General features: G+C 46.2%; 1 protein-coding gene across 1 annotated transcript in view; it reads left to right on the plus strand.

The window, feature by feature from the left end:
• The window catches only part of LOC145354508 (zinc finger matrin-type protein 4-like), a 400,098-nt gene that overhangs the window by 210,453 nt on the left and 168,867 nt on the right, over nucleotides 1–20,778 (plus strand). The window lies entirely within an intron of this gene.

Consider the following 20,778-nt stretch of genomic DNA (forward strand, 5'->3'; position numbering starts at 1 on the left):
AATATCACCCTGAGATCTTTTCATGTCCAACTTAATGGGCAGACAAGTCCTAACTTTTATGTCTCTTCCAAAAGATGGCACAAAAACGTATCCAATTTCCAAGAAATTGTAATATTTTCTGTTGGTTATATTCTGGTTGTATTTTTTAAACTGTTAGAATGATAATTAAAGAGCAAAGTGGCAATGTGAATCCAAGCGGTGCATTTGAAAAGTCAATGAGCCTAGCTAGGCTTCAAACAGATATGGGTGGCACGGTGGCACATGGGCAGCACAGTGGCACAGTGGTTAGCACTGCTGCCTCACAGCACCAGGGACCCAGGTTCAATTTTAGACTCTGGTGACAGTCTGACTGGAGTTTGCACATTCTCCCAGTATCTGTATGGGTTTCCTCCAGCTGCTCCAGTTTCCTCCCACAGTCCAAACACATGCAGGTTAAGTGGATTGGCCATTTTAAATCACCCCTCAGTCATATGAGGAACAGTTGAGGACTCTTGGTCTGTACCCGTTGGAGTTTAGAAGTATGAGGGGGGATCTTATTGAAACTTACAGGATACCACGAGGCCTGGATAGAGTGGATGTGGAGAGGATGTTCCCATTAGTAGGAAAAACTGTAGAGATTCTATGGAGAGCATTGTAATGGTGCTTGGGTAGAGAAGGTGGATTTTAAATGGGAAACAAGAGGGGTGGAACCAGGTGAGACGCTCAAGGGGGAGAAAGTGCTTGAGAAATGGAGGACTGGCAGTAAGTGATGGACCAGAGTGTGATTTGGTGACTAGAACCAGAGGGCACAACCTCAGGCTAAAGGGACGATTCTTTAAAACAGAGATAAGTAGGAATTTCTTCAGCCAGAGAGTGGTGAATCTGTGGAACTCTTTGCCGCAGAAGGCTGTGGAGGCCAGGTCACTGAGTGTCTTTAAGACAGAGATAGATAGGTTCTTGATTAACAAGGGGATCAGGGGTTATGGGAGAAAAGCAGGAAAATGGGGATGAGAAAGACATCAGCCATGATTGAATGGCGGAGCAGACTCGATGGGCTGAGTGGCCTCATTCTGCTCCTGTCTTATGGTCTAGTGACAGGCTCAACAGGGTAAATTGTGGGGTTAGAGGCTGGCTGGGATTGTGGATGGTGTAGACTCGATGGGCTGAATGGCCTCCTTCTGTACTGTAGGGATTCTACGTCAACCTGAAGCAGTTCAGTAAGAATGGGAACAGAACAGTAATAGATCAGAATGGGTTGTTCAGATCCAAAGGATACAACATACAAGGTGTGCAAGAAAGGTAAAGTGAGTGAACTTTTCTTTCAAATTCTAAAAGTTAAAATAAAGAGATGAAATCCATTAAGTCTGGGAGAAAAAAATTCTAAAGGAATTGATTGAGATAAAGGAGAGATCAGAGGAGAAAGTGTATTTAAGGAGATACTAACACCTATACAGGGTGTTTGCTTGGGACATTTTAAGGATTGATACTGTGTGAAACAATATTTAAGTCCATGTCTGTTACACTTTATTCTTTTCTTCCCCTTTTCTAAGCACACATTTACTTTGCTATAAAACCATCACAAATACTTGGGGGCATCATTCCTGGATTTCAAACTGCAGCACAGTGGTGAGCGCTGCTGCTCATAGCGCCAGGAACCCAGGTTCAATTCCGGCCTCGGGTCACTGTCTGTGTGGAGTTTGCACGTTCTCCCTGTGTCTGTGTGGGTTTCCACCGGGTGCTCCGGTTTCTTCCCACAGTCCAAAGATCATAGAATCATAGAAACCCTACAGTGCAGAAAGAGGCCCTTCGGCCCATCGAGTCTACATCGACTACAATCCCACCCCGGCCCTACCCCCATATCCCTACACATTTCCCTGCTAATCCCTCTAACCTACACATCCCAGGACACTAAGGGGCAATTTTAGCACGGCCAATCAGCCTAACCCACACATCTTTGGACTGTGGGAGGAAACCGGAGTACCCGGAGGAAACCCACGCAGACACGAGAAGAACGTGCAAACTCCACACAGACAGTGACCTGAGCCGAGATTCGAACCCAGGACCCTGGAGCTGAGAAGCAGCAGTGCTAACCAGTGTGCTACCGTGCCACCCACAGTCCGAAGGTGTGCAGGGTAGGTTGATTGGCCGTGCTAAATTGACTCTAGTGTCAGGGGGACCAGAAGGGTAAATGAGGGCTACAGGAATAGGGCATGGGTGGGATTCTAGTGGGTACAGACTCGATGGGCCAAATGGCCTCATTCTGCGCTGTAGGGATTCACTCCTCATGCAAATTGCAAACACGGCTGAGAGTGATTGTTTCAACAACTCGACATTTACCAGCAGCCATGTCCTTAACATCTCCGACACTGCAGCCCCTTCTCAGTACCGCACTGTTGCTGCTGTCAACCTGGACTTTGTGCTCAGGTCTCCGGAGCTGGACTCGAACCCACAACTGAATGTCAGCTTCGCATTGGTGTGCTCAGCGGGTTAAGTGAGGGGCTTGGGGAGGGGAATGTTTTGGAGGGAGGTAATTCACGGTGAGGTAATCGGACACAGACCCTGGAAAGAGTGGGAAGGAACTTACGAATTTTCCTCCTCTCCTCTACCTAGAATGCAATCACCGTGGAGAAGGTATCCCTGGGGTACGGAGGGTAATCCAATTGAAGTGACGTAAATGATTGTTGCCCCTGTGCCCAGGATATTATTACTGAGCAAAGAGAAACAATTCCTGAACATCAACAGAATAGAAAATATCCAATGGCAAACTCATAAAAACAAACTTTTGACAGCAATCAGGCCGTGTTAGTTTTAATGGGATCCTGGCGTGTGTGTATTGGAGAAATTCCAAGGGAATCGTCTGCCTGCCTCAATGAAGCAACTTGTTTTTCCTGCCGAAAGCTCTTTCCGTGTTATGAGCTGACAGTTCATGGAAAGTATTTTTTGAATATCTGGAATGCAGCATCATGGCTGTGAGCTCCCACCTTCTCTTGTCTGTATATTAAATGGCAGTTTCACCAATGAAAGCGTTCTTTCTGGTTGTATCACAGTTTGTTGTGGCTCCTTCTCTGCCCAAGACCGCAAGGAATGCAGCCCAATCCATCACCCATTAGCAGGGTAAATATGTGGGGTTCCGGGAATACGGCCTGTGTGAGATTGTGCTTAGTGCAGACTCGAAGGGCCGAATGGCCTCCTTCTGCACTGTAGGGTTTCTGTGATTCTTCTATGAATTGGTTCGTGTCCTCAGACTTTTGTATCATTTTCCTGATGGAAGAAGGTGTAAGGGAATGTGCCCGGGGTGTGTGGGGTCCTTAATTATGCCAAGGCAGCGGGAAGTGTAGACAGAGTCAGTGGATGGGAAGCTGGTTTGTGATGGACTGGGCTTCGTTCACAACCTTTTGTAGTTTCTTGCGGTCTTGGCCAGAGCAGGAGCCCATACCAAGCTGTGATACAACCGGAAAGAATGATTTCTATGATACATCTGTAAAAGTTGGTAAGAATCGTAGCTGACATGCCAAAATTCCTTAGTCTACTGAGATAGTAGGTGGAAAGGGCAAGAGAATTCCACTCCAAATCTCTCATTGGCAATGCTCCTCTCATCCCCTCCAGCCCTATAGCCCTCAAAGCTCTTCTGGAAAGCAGAGTTTTTATTTTGATTAGGAGAGATTTAGTTGAGGCATGAAAGAAAAGTTCACTGTTCTAGAAACAGTGGTTTGGAAGGAACAGTTTCTGTTAACAGAGAGGTCAATAACAAGGGGTAGGAGATGGCAAGAAACTGGAATCAGAGGGAAGTTCAGAGGCATTAAATTTTGCCCAGAAGGTGGTGGCAGTTTGGAACTCACTGCCCGTAAAGAAAATAGCAGCAGAGACCCTCACCACATTTAAAAAGTTAAATTGAAATGTCACAGCTTACAGCGCAAAGTGGGATGAGTGTGGTAGCTATTTTTCAGCAGGGTACAGACACGATGGATGGGACTTTATGCTGGTGGGCTTTTCCCTTCCCGTCGAAACCAGTGTCCCTCTGAATGACTCACTGCATTTTCCAGCCCCATTCTCCTCTCTGACAGGGACATAGAATTCCAGCTGAGGGTCAAATGGCCTCCTGTGCCACCAGTGTTCTCTGCATCCATCTCTCTGCACCTCAAATTCTGGCCTCTTGAGCATCCACGACATCATCAGTGCTGCCTCACAGCACCAGGGACCCAGGTTCGATTCCGGTCTGTGTGGAGTTTACACATTCTCCCCGTGTCTGCGTGGGTTTCCTCCAGCTGCCCCAGTTTCCATCACAGTCCAAAGATGTGCTCCTTAGCTGGCTTCGCCATGCTAAATTGCCTTTTACTGTCATGAGGACTAGCTAGGGTAAATACACTGGGTTATGGGGTTAGATCCTGAGTGGGATGGTGGTCAGTTCAGAGTCAATGGATCGAATGGCCTCCTTCTGCACTATAGGATTCTATGATTCTGGGCATCGCAGTGGTTAGCACTGCTGCCGCACAGCACCAGTAACCTGGGTTCAAATCCGGCCTCGGGTCACTGTCTCTGTGGAGTTTGCACATTCTCCCCGTGTCTGTGTGGGTTTTCTCTGGGTTCTCCAATTTCCTCCCACAGTCCAAAGATGTGCAGGTTTGGTTGATTGGCCATGCTAAATTGACCCGGGTGTCAAGGGGATTAGCAGGGTAACTACGTGGAGTTACAGGGATAGGGCCTGGATAGGATTGTGGTCTGTGCAGTGGGCCGAATGGCCTCTTCTGCACTTTCGGTTTCGATGATTCTATTCTATTCTATGATCTCTTTTCCTTTGGCAGAGGTGTCTTGACCTATTTCAACTCTGGAATTCATTTCCTAAACTCTCAACCTCTCTGTCTCCTGGTTTAAGTTGCTGTTCACCAACTTGGTGAAGCTCTTGGTCAAAGGGTTTTTATAGCTCTGTATGTGGCTCGATGACAAATGTAGATTGCCGCCAATCCAGCGAAGCATCTTGAGATATTGTACTGTGTTGAAGGGGCTATATAAATGCAAATTGTTGTTGCATGAATGGTCGAATAAATATTGCCGCTGTGCAACACTACCTCTAATGCCTATACACCCCTTATAAAAATTCCACTGCCAGCTTCAGGCAGCTTTGATTCTGTACCAGTCACTGGAAGAGATAACTGCAGACTGTGTGAACCACTTTCAGGTCAACACATCACATATTGTAAAAACAAAGGGAAAAGAAATTGTACTCAAAAATTCCTTCTCCTTTCAGCAACTCTCAAGGGCATTGTTTTCATCTGAATACAGAATTTGTGTCAGGACAGGTACAGCACGGGATTAGATACGGAGTAAAGCTCCCACTACACTGTCCCCATCAAACACTCCCAGGACAGGTACAGCACGGGGTTAGATACAGAGTAAAGCTCCATCTACACTGTCCCAATCAAACACTCCCAGGGCAGGTACAGCACAGGATTAGATACAGAGTAATACTCCCGCTACACTGTCCCAATCAAACACTCCCAGGACAGGTACAGCACGGGGTTAGGTACAGAGTAATACTCCCTCTACACTGTCCCCATTGTTAAATGTTTAAAGGTTGTATGATTGCTTTAAGAGCTGATCAGATGATTTGGAGGCGATGTCATTGGGGTAATGCACAGGCTGCAGATTTACTTTCAGTGTGTGCTCTGTACAGGGAACACCTTTTTAAATAGGTCTGTAGTTGTTAGTTTGAATGTATGTGTGCAAACCCTTTTTTGCTTTTTATTTAAAACCCACAAACCCTAACGTAGTTAGGATATTACAAAAAGAACATTGTCGATGAGTCTGGTTTTTGTTTCATTAACAGCATCAAGAATATTAGGGGTGTCACAGTGGTTAGCACTGCTGTCTCACAGCGCCAGGGACCCAGGTTCAATTCTGGCCTTGGGTGACTGTCTGTATGGAGTCTGCACATTCTCCTCTTGTCTGCATGGGTTTTCTCTGGGTGCTTTGGTTTCCTCCCACAGTCCAAAAATGTGCAGGTTAGGTTGATTTGACTTTAGTGTCAGGCAATTAGCAGGGTAAATATGAAGGGTTAGGGGAATAGGGCCTCGGTGGGATTGTGGTCGGTGCAGACTTAATGGGCTGAATGGCCTCCTTCTGTTCTGTAGGGACTCAATGAACATTGTGGAAAGATCCTTTGTAGAAGAAAAATAATGTCGGTCACCACACTTCAAATATTGAAAGATTTGGGAATAATCAACAAAAAAAATTAAAGACTAAAGTGTCAGGAATACCAAGTAAGAGCAAAAAGGGCGGAAGCTCTTTGTGTGGTTTTAAAAGAGTGGTTTATTCCAACATAAGTGAATAAAATTGGAGCCCAGTTGCATGGGCCAGCTTTTCTCAGTACAATAGGATGTAAAAACTACAATTTGCTCTGGAACTTGGTTAACCTGGCAAAAACACGAACCAAAACTTCTGATGTCTTTGACAAAGAACATTATCCTCCAAAGCCACTGATCATCACAGAAGGTTCAGATTCCACCAAAGGAATGAATTGGAAGGAGAAAGCATTGCTCGGTTTGTGGCAACTTTAAACAGACTGGAGCAGCAGTGTGAGTTTAATTGAGTCATTAGAAGATACTCTTTGAGATTGTCTAGCTTGTGGTCTCCAAAAGGAGGATATCCAAAGAAGGTTGCTTCCTGAACATGCTTTGACTGTAATGACAGCAGTAGAAATCACAGTGGTAATGGCCTGTTAAAGTGGTGTCACAATTTGGTGCAGGAATGAAGAGCCACAAGTTGGTAACTGCCCATAAGAAGCCAAAACAGCAACAAGCATGTCACAGCTATCCCATAATGGGCCATTCAGTGAGTGAATACTGGAGCAAGGATAGTCAATGCAAGAATTGTGGCAAAATGAGTCACATTGCCAAAGCTCGTTGGGCTATACCGCCTTCCCCTGAGAAGAAAATTCAGAAGAAGAATCTGCTCACCTTCAAGAATACAAATACGATTCAACAAAAAGGATTTACAACGAGGAAGAAAAGAACTACAACTGTGAAGAAAAGAATGCCCCAAAAAATTATAAAGAACTCCAACTGAACGTTTGATGGGGATAAGGCCTGGCTGGGATTGTGGTCAGTGCAGCCTCGATGGGTCGAATGGCCTCCTCCTGCACCGTAGGGATTCTATGATTCTAATACATTCACATCGAGCCCTAACTCCAGGATGTCCCAAAGCGCTCGATAACCAATTAGGTACTTTTTGTATGTTGTCATTGTAATGGGGGATGTGTGGCAGCCAATTTCTGTACTGCAAACTCCCACTAACAGCAATGAGATAATTACCCTGTAACCTGGTCTTCAGAGAGATGTAAGTATTGGGGCAGGTCACTGGGGTTAACCCCCCCTGCTCTTCACTGAAATCATGCCCGAGGATCTTTTGCATCTATCTAAGAAGACAGATGGAGCCTCGATTTAAAGTCTCCTCAGTAAAGACGGCACCACTGATAGTGCAGCACTCCTTCAGTACTGCAGCACAGTCTCACCCTGCTCATGATTTTAATGTTCTTGATGGGGGTAGCGCACTGGTTAGCACTGCTGCCTCACAGCACCAGGGACCCGGGTTCGATTCCTGGTTTTGTATCATTGTCTGTGGGGAATCTGCACGTTCTCCCCATGTTTGAACACAGAACACAGAACATTACAGCGCAGAACAGTCCCTTCGGCCCATGATGTTGCGCCGACCAGTTAAAAAACAATGACCCACTAACCTAAACCAATCCCTTTTCGTCCATAAACCTATCCACAGATCTCTTAAACGCCCCCAAACTAGGCGCATTTACAACCGCAGCAGGCAGGGCATTCCAATCCCTCACCACTGTTTGCGTGGGTTTCCTCTGGGTACTCCAGTTTCCTCCCACAATTAATTGTCCCTCAGCGTACCCGAGCGGTGTGGCAGCTAGGGGATTTTCACAGCAGCTTCCTTGCAGTGTTATTATAAGCCTATTTGTGACGCTAATAAGTAAACTTTGTAACTCAGAGAGCAAGCGTCTATGATACGGTTGACACTTTTATCAAGCCACCCGTTCCTTGGGGAAAGAGTCGCATCCTGCCCGCTCTTCCCCGATCACTGGTCAGCAAAACTTTCTCTTTTGAGAACAAAGAGCAGAGGTGATAAATCAGATTGGAAATGAACATTTCCAAGGACACTGCGTCCTCTGCCCTCGGCTGGCTGGGAGCTTCCTTTCCCCAAACCTCAGCCATCGTTTTGACAAAGTGCGGGGCGACAATCGAGCATTAATCTGTGCCTGTGACAGCGTTGCAGAGACATCAAGAAGGATACTTTGTCTGCATCTTGGGGAGCTTTAATTACCATCTGGCAAGTGGGCAAGGCAATGTCACATTGCCTGAGTAAATACAAACCTGTGCTAATTGTACCCAAATTCAATCTCCCTTGTTGAGTCTAGACTTAGCTTGGAAATGGGATCCAGCTTTTATTATTGATACAAACACTGTCCCGCCCCGATGCTGAAACCGATGCCTCATCTCAACATAAGACGCAGGCATTAAAAATGTAACCACTACAGTGGCGACAAGATTAAATCTGCAGCTCAGAGCTCATTAATACAACTCAGTATGAGATGGTGAGCTTACTTCGCAGTGAGCTGTGAATACACTGGATTAGGATCCTTTCCGCGCTTCAGGATAAACCTCAATGTCACCTTCCATCAGAGAGGACTTTCACATCCCATTCTTAATCAAAGTGGAAGAAGTTAAAGGTGGAGCAGGTCAAGTTTCCACTTTTTATAATGGAACGCAACGCAATTACAAGGTCAAATCATAGAATCCCTACAGTACAGAAAGAAGCCATTCAGCCCATCGAGTCTGCACCGACTCTCAGACAGAGTATCTTACCCACACTCTATCTCTGTAACCCCGCACCACACTATTCCTGTTAACCTACACATCTCGGGACACTAATGGGCAATTTAGCACGGCCAATCAATCTAACCCGCACATCTTTGGACTGTGGGAGGAAACCAGAGCACCCGGAGGAAACCCATGCAGACACCTGGAGAACGTGCAAACTCCATACAGACAGTGACCCAAGACACAGTGTCATCATGGTTAGGGTTGCATTGTTTCTACAGTAGAATGGCTCCAGAAGGAGAGGGGGTAGGTCACGGGCCGTGAGATTTATGACTTCAATTTTGCAACTATTTTCTCTCCATTAGACTTGTTCCTTGCTAAGTATGTCCTCATCTCTGAAACTCCCTCTACACTGTTCCCATCAAACACTCCAAGGACAGGGACAGCACAGGGTTAGATACAGAGTAAAGCTCCCTCTACACTGTTCCCCCATCAAACACTCCCAGGACAGGTACAGCACGGGGTTAGATACAGAGTAAAGCTCCCTCTACACTCTCCCCATCAAACACTCCAAGGACAGGTACAGTATAGGGTCTCTCTCTCTCTCTGTCTCTCCTTCTCTGTGCATGTGCCTCTCACTCTCTGTATCTCCCCCTCTCTCTTTCTTTGTCTCTCTTTTGTCTCTCTTTTTCTCTCTCTCTGTTCCTCTCTCTATTCATCTATCACTTTGTCTCATCTTCCTCTTTCCCTCCCCTCTCTCTCTCTATCTTCTCTGTCCCTCTCATTCTCTCATCCTCTCTGTGCTCTCCCCCCACTCTGTTTCTCTCTGTCTCTCAATTTCTTGATATCTCTGTTTCTCCCTCCCTTGTACATATTCCTCTCTCTCTCCCTCCTATCTACTCCATTTCCTTAATACATCTCATTGAGTTTCGAGCTCTTTTTACCATTCTTTCTCTCTCCCTCCTTCTATCTCATCCTTGACAATTGCCAAATGTCACAAGCAAAATAGAGGCTCCTTTTTCTGTTGGGCAGGATTTGATAAACCTCACCTCATTTTTACTCTCCACCCTACAATCTCTTCCAAACCCTCCTGCAAATTGTTTCTCTGTACCTACACCTCACTCCTCAGGAGAATCCTTCACAGATAAATGATGATTCACAGGAGCTTGTCATCATTTTCCTTTCTTGAATGAGTGTTTGGGTGGCACGGTGGCACAGTGGTTAGCACTGCTGCCCCACAGTTCCAGGCACCCAGGTTCAATTCCCAGCTTGGGTCAATGACTGTGTGGAGTCTGCACATTCTCCCTGTGTCTACCTGGGTTTCCTCCAAGTGCTCTGGTCTCCTCCCACACTCCAAAGATGTGTAGGTCAGATGGATTGGCCATGCTAAATTGACCTCTAGTGTCCCGAGATATGCAGATTAGAGGGATTAGCTGGATAAATGCACAGGGGTAGTGTGGGGGGAGAGGGCTGATGCTCTTTCAGAGAGTCAGAGTGGACTCGATGGGCCGAATGGCCTCCTTCTGCACCGTTGGGATTCTATGGAGACACCATTGGCTTAACCTGAGGTTATAAAAGACACCGCACAAAAGCAAGATCTCAACTGCAGAAAAATCCCAAATTGAAGCCACCCAGGGAAGCAGTAATCCTTCCTGCATCAAGAATCCTCACTTTGAATCATTTCCTTGAGATGATGATATTTATTCTGCTGCTGCACATATCAACTTGGTTTCAGTGATTGCATTAGTATGTGTAGAACGGGGAGCTGTGAGATTGTGAGGTTTAGCAGTGCCGCTTAATGAGTCCTTTCAGAGGACTCGATTACGGGGCACAGGACTGTAAAATGGGCTTAAGGACAGAACATCAGTACACATAGAGGAGTCAATTGGGATTTGCAACGTTCACTTTTAGAGTGCTGAATATAGATGGATTCCGAGACAGAATCCGTACCAGCTTCACTGCTCGATAAAAGCAGAATTATGCTCTATTATTCTCGCTCGACACCTTGCTTTTTTATTTCTTGTCTTCAATTGTCATATTAATTGGAATTTATAACACTGAGTTCTGATCTGTCCAATGTAGGCAGCCAGCTTACTGTAGTTTAATCAGTTGCTTTGTAATTGAGACTCAGAGCAATGTGGGATGTTCTGTGTGTTTACCCACATGTTGGTTATCCTGGATACACAGGGATGGTGGCAACAGTGGGAATGTAACTCAGAGAAAGGGATCTGCCCAGAGGTTTGTGATTATCAGTTATCTTGCCAACTTCTCTTCACATTTGGTGATATCTTAGAGTTACAATTGGAAGATTCTTCTTCTGAGGCAGTCGCTGGTGATCAAGGATGACTTTGCATCCACTGCAGTTAAATCATAGAGATATCACCCCACAGTGCAGAATGAGGCCACTCAGCCCATCGAGCCTACACCGACAGCAACACCACCCAGACCCAACCCCAATAACCCCACATATTTACCCCAATAACCTATAGATCCCTGTACATTAAAGGCAATTTAGCATGGCCAATTCACCTAACCTGCACATGAGTAGTCTTACTGTGGAAATCACAGCAATTACTGTCAAAATCCCCCAGTTGCCACACTCCGGCACCTGTTTGGGTAGACTGAGGGAGAACTTAGCATGGCCGATGCGCCAAACCAGCACTTCTTTCAGACTGTGGGAGGAAACCGGAGCACCCAGAGGAAACCCACGCAGACATGGGGAGAAAGTGCAGACTCCACACACACAGTTTCCTAAACTAGGAATTGAACCCAGGTCTCTGGCGCTGTGAGTCAGCAGTGCTAACCACTGTGCCACTGTGCCCCCCCATCTAAAAGAGCAATTGGAGTAGTGGATATAGAGCTGATAAATCCCAATGTCTGATCTGCAGACTCCGTCGCAGGTGGGACAGGGAGTGTTTGAAGAATTAGGGAGGTGGTTTTCTTGGAGGTTTCTCCCTGATCTTACCAAGAGATGGCACGGTGTCAGGATCTGACTGAAACCCAGCGTCTTACTCTCCAAAGAAACCGGGACCTTATGACACTTTGACAGAAAGAAAACTGGAGGGGGTGGGGTTTGACACTGTCATTAGGGGCGGGGCCTAAACATGGCCAGTGACACTGAGACCAGACCAAGAAAAACTTCCCTCCCAGCCCCATCACGGAGGCCTCCCCCCCCATTCCACCATCAACAGTGCATCTTTATCCCCCCATCCACATCGATATCTCTCCCCCAAACCCCCTCACTCTCGATCAACACTGGCATCTCCCTTGCTCTCTCTCTCTCTCTCTCTCAGAAGTCATCACTTGCCCCCACCCAACATTTAGTTGCCCTCAGAAATTTGTCACCATCCTTTTCCAACTCCATAATGTGATGTTAGCTGTGATCCTCATCAATGGGTCGCACAAACTCTAACTCAGTGAAAAGAGTGGTCAAGTGAGGTTGTTGGTACTGCACAGATCTCCTTTACTGTTCCCCTGACTGCAACTCTGTGCCTCACCTCCAGAAAATCACCCACAGGCGTGGAGATAATGACAGGGAAAGGTTCAATCTGGTCTAACCCAAAACCCAAACCACTCTATCCTCAGTCAGTGAGTTTCAGTGTACCTGTGAGGATGGTGTGTATGCTCACCCAGAAACTGAGCTCCAGATCAAGCTCTATTCAACCCCCAAAAGCAGATTTGGGCTTTTCATCATCAAACATCAGAAAGTGAAGGTCCTCTTCCAACCAAGTCCCACAGCACAAACCTCTTCCTCTCCATTTTCGATAAAGATCAACAGCCAGATGCTGGAAAATGCGGACTATGTTCCATATCCTCTCGATGGAGGCAGACGGAGGGAACATAAGAACATAAGAAATAGGAGCAGGAGTAGGCCATCTAGCCCTTCGAGCCTGCCCCGCCATTCAATAAGATCATGGCTGATCTGTTGTGGCTCAGTTCCACTTTCCCGCCCTCTCCCCATAACCCTTAATCCCCTCTCTTATCAAGAACCCATCAACCTGCTTCTTAAAAATATTTAGCGAGGCAGCCTCCACCACTTCAACGGGCAGAGAATTCCAGAGATTCACCACCCTTTGAGTGAAGAAGTTCCTCCTCAACTCCGTTCTAAACCGCCTCCCCTTTATCTTGAGGCTGTGCCCCCTAGTCCTACTGTCTTTTTTGAGTGGGAAGAGTCTCTCCACCTCTATCCTATCCATCCCATTCATCATCTTATACGTCTCAATGAGATCTCCCCTCATTCTTCTAAACTCTAACGAGTACAAGCCTAGTTTATTCAGCCTCTCCTCATAGCTCAATCCCCTCAACTCCGGTATCAGCCTAGTAAACCTCCTCTGCACTCCCTCCAGGGCCAAAATATCCTTGCGCAGGTGCGGCGCCCAAAACTGCACACAGTACTCCAGCTGCGGCCTCACCAATGCCCTATACAGCTGCAGCAAGACCTCCCTACTTTTATATTCAATCCCCCTCGCTATGAAGGCCAGCATCCCATTCGCCTTCCTGACCACCTGCTGCACCTGCAAGCTGGGTTTTTGCGACTCATGCACAAGGACCCCGAGGTCCCTCTGCACCGTCGCCTGCTGCAGTTTTTCGCCACGTAAGTAATAGTCCTTCCTACCATTCTTCCTACCAAAGTGGACCACCTCACACTTGCCAACATTAAATTCCATTTGCCATTTCCTGGCCCATTCGCCCAGCCTATCTAGATCCTTCTGCAGACTCTCCACACCCTCCGCACAATTTGCCTTTCCCCCAATCTTGGTGGGAACCAAATTCATCATCACCTCCACTGTGTCCGCTCAGCCTTCAGCCCACTGAGGGAAAGAGTATTCGAGAACCAGGACGTCCAATCTGAGAGTGAAGCCGTGGTTCACTGGGTAACACTCCTGCCACTCCTAAAGGCTTCAGAAACTAGGACAACCAACGACAGGCACCTCACAGCACTCATGGTACTTGGAACTCAATCGCGGGAGCAGATTCCCAGGAGAACAGTGGGAACAGTGACATCCCTGAAGAGATCAAACATCCCAGTCAACTCATGGGAGACGCTGGTTTGTCACTGACCGGAATGGAGAAGGTTCATTCAGGAAGGCACCCAACATGTCACATAAGAACATAAGAACATAAGAAATAGGAGCAGGAGTAGGCCATCTAGCCCTTCGAGCCTGCCCCGCCATTCAGTAAGATCATGGCTGATCTGTTGTGGCTCAGTTCCACTTTCCCGCCCTCTCCCCATAACCCTTAATCCCCTCTCTTATCAAGAACCCATCAACCCGCTTCTTAAATATATTTAGCGAGGTAGCCTCCACCACTTCAACGGGCAGAGAATTCCAGAGATTCACCACCCTTTGAGTGAAGAAGTTCCTCCTCAACTCCGTTCTAAACCGCCTCCCCTTTATCTTGAGGCTGTGCCCCCTAGTCCTACTGTCTTTTTTGAGCGGGAAGAGTCTCTCCACCTCTATCCTATCCATCCCATTCATCATCTTATACGTCTCAATGAGATCTCCCCTCACAAGTGACATTCATGTCACACAAATGCCTGGCGTTCACCATCTCCAGCAAGAGAGGATCCAACCATTGCCCCTTGACATTTAATGGCATTGCCATCACCAAATCCCTCACTACCAACACCGTAGGCATTACCATTGACCAGATATTAAACATAGCCACATAAATACTGTACCTACAAGAAACAATACTTTTCACTGTATACTAATACACGTGACCATAATAAATCAAATCAAATATTTTCAACTCAGGATGATAAAAATCTTGGAGGGGAACCTTCGGGTGGTGGTGTTCACCATGTATCTGCTGCCCTTGTCCTTCTAGATGGTAAGGATTGAGAGTTTGGAAGGTGCTATGTAAGGAGGCTTGCTGAGTACCTGCAGTGCAGCTTATCGATGGTGCACACAGCTGCCACCACAATGCATCAGTGGTGGAGGGAGTGGGAATCCGGCGGTAACCTCCTGACTCCCCAAAGCCTGTCCACCATCTACAAGGCACAAGTCAGGAGTGCGATGGAATACTCTCCATTCACACGGATGGGACAAGATGAGGCAACAACAGATAAGAAGCTTGACACTAACCAGGGCAATTTAACTGGCACGCCATCCACAAATATCCACTCCCTCCACCACTGATGCATTGCGGTGGCAGCTGTGTGGTGCAGATCGATCGAGTCGTTGGTTTGACAGTGCACAAGGTGTCCCTTAGGCCCATTGTGTCTGTGCTGGCCATCAAGCACCGATCTATTCGAATCTCATTTTCCAGCACATGGTCCGTAGCTGTGTTTCAAGTACTCATCTAAATGCTGTCAATGTTGTGAGGGTCCCCACCTTGGCCCCCCTTTTAGGCAGTGAGTCCCACTACCATCTGGGTGAAAAGGTTTATCCTCAAATCGTCTGTAAGTCTCCAGCCCCTGAACCTGAATCCATGTCCATTGGTTATTGTCCCCTCTACTAAAGGGAATGGTTCCTTCCTATCTACCCTGTCTATTTCCCTCATCATTTTATACACCTCGATCAGGTCCCCCTCAGCCTTCTCTGCCTAACCAGCCTCTCTTCATCGCTGAAACGCTCCAGCCCAGGAAACGTGCTGGTGAATCTCCTCTGCACCCTCTCTTTGTCCTTGGTGCCTCTCGGTTGGAAGATGAATGGTTGGCAGGGAGACCTGTGTGCTCACATTCATCAATCTCTGAGGGCAGCAGAACTTTACCCAGTAGGTGGTGAGAATGTGAAGTTCGCTACCACAGGGAGCAGTGGAGGTGAATATTTCAATGTATTTAAGGGGAACTGAACAAGAAGATGAGGAAAGAAAAGAATAGAGGGTTATGCTGAGGTAACTGAGGAAGGATGGGAGGAGGCTTTTATGTGGAACATGAACAATAGCAATGGTCACTCAGACCTGTTCTGTGCTGCAAATCCTATATAACCCTCTGTACATTGAGGAGGGTTCCATAAAAAACCCAACAAGATCCTGGACTCTTAATCATAGAGTCCGTACAGTGCAGAAGGAGGCCATTTGGCCCATTGAGTCTGCACTACCTCTCCGATAGAGCAGCTTACCCACTCCCTATCCCCATAAGCCCACATATTCCCCTATCCTCCATATCTTTGAGACAATAAGGAGCAATTTAGCACGGCCAATCCACCTAGCCTGCACATCTTTGGACTTAGGAATGGAAACAAAAGCCAGAGAAGTTATGCTAAATATTTATAAATCACTGGTTAGGCCCCAGCTGGAATATTGTGACCAATGCTTCCTGCAACATCAAAGGATGTCTAGGCTTGTAAAAGGTATGGAGGAGATTTACGAGATTGAAGGGATGAGTGATTGTGTGGAGAGACCAGAGAAGCTGGGATTGTTCTCCTTCGAGCAGAGAAAGTAAGTAAAGGACATGTATTTATCATAAATAACTGAATACGTAGAGGTGACACAGGGATTAATTTTGGGCAGTGAAAGCAGATAACTTTCAAAATGGAATTGGAGAAATATTTGAAAAGGAATAGTCACAGGAAACATGGCTAAGGGAGAAGAGCTGGGAGAGGGTGGGTCTAATGAGATAGCTCACTGATAGAGGTGGCACACCTACAATGGTCAAATGAGCAACTCATTCTCATTTCAGTGCCGTTCTCCCGCCTTCTCCCCATAACCCAGCACATTCTCCCTTTCAGTGATATCCGATTTCCTTTTGAATGCTTCGACTGAACCTGTCTCCACCACACTCTCAGGCTGCGCATTTCAAACCCCTCGCTGTGTGAAAAAGAATTTCCACATGTTGCTTTTGCTTCAATCTGTGCCCTCTCGGTTTTGAACACCTCGATCGAAAAGCTCCTCTCAGCCGTCTATTCTCCAGGGAAAACAGTTCCAGCTTCTCCTGTCTATCTTAATAACTCATCCCCGGAATTATTCTCATCAATCTTTGCTGCGCCATCTCCAATGTCTTCACACTCTTCCGAGAGAGAGCAGCTCCCAGGATTGGATGCAATGCTTCCTTTAGGCCTCTCACAGGGACTTTGTGAAGTCTTTCGACAAGGCCTCACATAGCAAGGCTAGTCTGTAAACTTAAAGCACATGGGATTGCAGGTACTGTCTTTGAGGTGGATAGAAGGCTGGTTAACAGATAAGAAGCAAAGAGTTGGGTCTTCTTCAGGCATTGACTAGTTCTGCAAGGATCTTTGCTAGGACCCCAACTGTTTACATTATATATTAATGATTGGGAGGAGGGAACTGAACGTACTATCTCCAAATTTGCAGATGATACAAAGTTGGGTGGAGGGTGAGCTGTGAGGAGGACGCAGAGATGCCCCAGTGTGATTTGGACAGGCTGAGTGTGTGGGCATCCGCATGGCAGATACAGTATAATGTGGATAAATGTGAGGTTATCCACTTTGGTAGCAATAATAGGAAGACAGATTATTACTTGACTGGGTGTAAATTGAGAGAGATGGATACGCAACAAGACCTTGGAGTCCTCATGCATCAGTCGTTGAAAATAAGCGCACAGATACAGCAGGCATTAAAGGAGGCAAATGATACTTAGGCCTTCAGAGCGAGAGGATTTGAGTATAGGGATAGGGACATTTTGCTGCAATTATATATGGTGTTGGTGAGGCCACACCTGGAGTATTATGTGCAGTTTTGGTGTCCTTATCTGAGGAAGGATGTCCTTGCTATAGAGGGAGTACAGCGAAAGTTTACCAGGCTGATTCCGGTGATGGCAGGATTGGCACATGAGGAGAGACTAAGTCGGTTAGGATTATATTCAATGCAGTTTAGAAGACTGAGAGGCGATCTCATAGAAACTTACAAAATTCTAACAGGGTTAGACAGGGTAGATTCAGAAAGAATGTTCCCAATGGTGGGGGAGTCCAGAACTAGGGGTCATAGTTTGAGGATAAGGGGTAAATCTTTCAGAACTGTGGTTAGGAGAAATTTCTTCACCCAGAGGGTGGTGAATGTGTGGAATTCACTACCACAGAAAGTAGTTGAGGCTAAAACATTGTCTGATTTCATGAAGAAATTAGATATGGCTCTTGGAGCTAAAGGGATCAAAGGGTATCGGGGAAGGGGGAATCAGGGTATTGAATTTGATGATCATCCATGGTCAAAATGAATGGTGGAGCAGGCTCGAAGGGCCGAATGGCCTCCTCCTGCCATTGTTTGTATGTTTCTATATGTATGAGAAAGAAAAGGGGAGTGAACAGAAACTCAAAGGAGTGGAGAAAATTGTGCAATAGAGAGAGAGGGAGAGAGATCTGAGAGAGATTGGGGAGGAGGGGGAATGAGAAATGGTACAGAAAGAGCAGCCAGAGAACAACAGAAAATAGAGAGAAAGAGGCAGGGATGGAGGGACAGAAAGAAAGTCAGAAAATGGAAGAGAGAGAAAGTGGGAAAGAGAGAGAAACCAAAGGGGAAGAAGAGTGGGAGAATCCATGAGAGTGAGAGAGAGAGTAAGAGATAGGAAGGAAGGCAGAGTCAGAGGTGAGACAATGCAGAGGGACCAAGGCGATAGAGTGAGGATATAGAGAGAGAGGAGAGGGAGACCAAAAGAGTGGAAGAGGGAAGTGAAGAGAGGTTATGTAGAATGGAGAAGAGTGTGGAGAAAGGAGAAAGGCAAAGGGGAAAGGAAACCCAAGAGAATGAGAGTGAGAGAGAATTCGCCTCTCAGGAGTGTGGAATAAGCAAGTAAGTTTCAGAGGCCATGAGAGAATTCACAGCCATCAAGAACTTTGTTGTCTGAAGATGAATGATGATAGGATTGCAGAGTTGGAAGGAGAGGTACTGGACAAGAATAAAATAATGGTCATTGAGGAATAATTCACCTAGTGGGGGAGGTAAAAGGGAAGATTACCAGGACTCTGGGTCTAATGGAGATGGAAGATGAGCAAATGAAACACAAATAAAACCCAATTAAATCCTCACCTCTTTATTGATTCGAAGTTGCCAACAGGGATATCACAAATCCTGGCTGGAATGGAGATGATTAGATAAATTCCCTCATCAATCGTTTCAGGGAGGTCTTGTGGCACGGTGGGTTAGTGACCCTGTCTCTGAACCAAAAGCTCTGGGTTCAAGTCTCACCCCAGAACCTGGCGGCCAAGGAAGGTGCGTTCGTAACACAACCAAACAAATTGAGCGTCAACCTGCAATGTCCTTCCAAACACACCAATGGCTGGCAGTAAGAACAGGAGAGACTCCTGGTCAGGCACACTTGATGTGGAGTGGCACCCCTCAAACTATAAGCCCCTGGCAACAGACTAGTGACCCTGTTCCAGGAATTACTAGCGATAGAAATAAATTGAAATCTGTCTTAGTGCAGCACTAGGCGCGGGAAAAGATATAGAATCAATCATTCTTCAAGACTGCACTGTTGTAAATTGTGGATTTAAGTTTATGTGCATCATTTACAGATAAGCATTCACTTTGTTCTTGTTGAAGGATCTATTCTGTTATTGTCAGCTATGGCTCAGTCAGTGGCACAAGGCTCCAGGTTCAAGTTCAACTCCAGGTTTTGAGTGCAAATGTCAGGCTGCTTTAATGAGGGGCGGCACAGTGACACAGTTGTTAGCATTGCTGCCTCACAGCGCCAGGAACCCGGGTTCAATTCCTGCCTAGGGTGACTGTGTGTGGAGTTTGCACGTTCTCCTCATGTCTGCATGGGTGTGCTCCAGTTTCCTCCCACAGTCTGAAATATGTGGCGGATTAGCTGGATTGGCCATATAAGGATGGGACCTGGATGGGATTGTGGTCGGTGCAGGCTCGATGGGCCGAATGGCCTCCTTCTGCACTGTAGGGTTTTTATGGTTTCTGGAATTCCACAAGGCCCAGTGAGTTCAAGCCACATCACATTGCATTCTACACCTCCTTCCCTAGAATGAGCATCACTGTTTAAAAATAAGGATTTGCACATTTAAGACAGAGATGAGGAGAGATGTTTTCTCTCTGAGGGTCATGAGTTACTGGATCTGTCTTCCTTCATCAGCAGTGGGAGCAGAGAATGAATATTTTTAAGGCAGAGCTAGATAGATTCTTGATTAACAAGGGGGTGAAAGGTTATCAGAGGTAGGCAGGAATGTGGAGTTAAAGTTACAAGCGGATCAGCCGTGATCTTGTTAAATGGCAGAGCAGGATTGAGGGGTAAGTGGCCTACTCCTGCTTCTGATTCAGATGTTAGTGTGGAGCAGATTGTTCCCTGCTGAGGGCTCAGGAGAGCACAGTGAAAACGTTAGTGTACCTTTAAGAGATTTTTTTTGATCAGGATCTCTGCAGCTGTCACAGTCAGTGTTTCTCAGCTCACAGCTTCAGTGATGTCATTACATTGCTGAGCTGACAACGATGAGTCCTTTTATTGTTACTTAATTGGTTGAAATGAGATTGTTTGTGTTTACTCTGGGATTAGTTTTACGATCCTATATTGTTAGGAGGATGGTCATGTGGTTTTGGACAGGTTTTCTTTCATTTTCAATTCTGAGCTGCAGTTTTAGTTTTAGAAGGGTCAGCAAGCTAAACAGAAGTGTTTTCCCTCTCCCCCTGCTGTTTCGAAAATTCTATTGGTTTCCTAAGGTGGGGGGGGGGGGGGTGAAATCTGCCGTTGTTGGGGGTTGGACCAGAGTCTCTCTGGTGTTTTGGGAAGCTGGCTTGTCTGCAAACTGTTCTGAGTCTCAAGAGCATTTGACTGCAGGATTCAACTAACAGCCTCGATCCCATTATCAAGTGAGCAGTAGACTTTTCTGTATTGAGTCTATTTAAAGGGTATTTTGTCTATGGCAAGGGTTTTGGTTTGATTGGAATACATTAGATATCTTTGTTAAGGGTTATACATTATAGTGGTCGTTTTGTTTAAAACAAAGGTAAAAGTATTTGCTAATTTTCTTAGTATACATGTTAGCTATATTCTTAAATAAACCTTGTTTGATAAAAGCTTCTTAGTGGGTCATTTGAATCATACCTGAAGTGAAGCCTATCA

This window comes from Carcharhinus amblyrhynchos, chromosome 17 (genome assembly GCF_965287045.1).
Source record: "Carcharhinus amblyrhynchos chromosome 17, sCarAmb.v2.hapA, whole genome shotgun sequence".
Taxonomy (NCBI): Eukaryota; Metazoa; Chordata; class Chondrichthyes; order Carcharhiniformes; family Carcharhinidae; genus Carcharhinus; species Carcharhinus amblyrhynchos.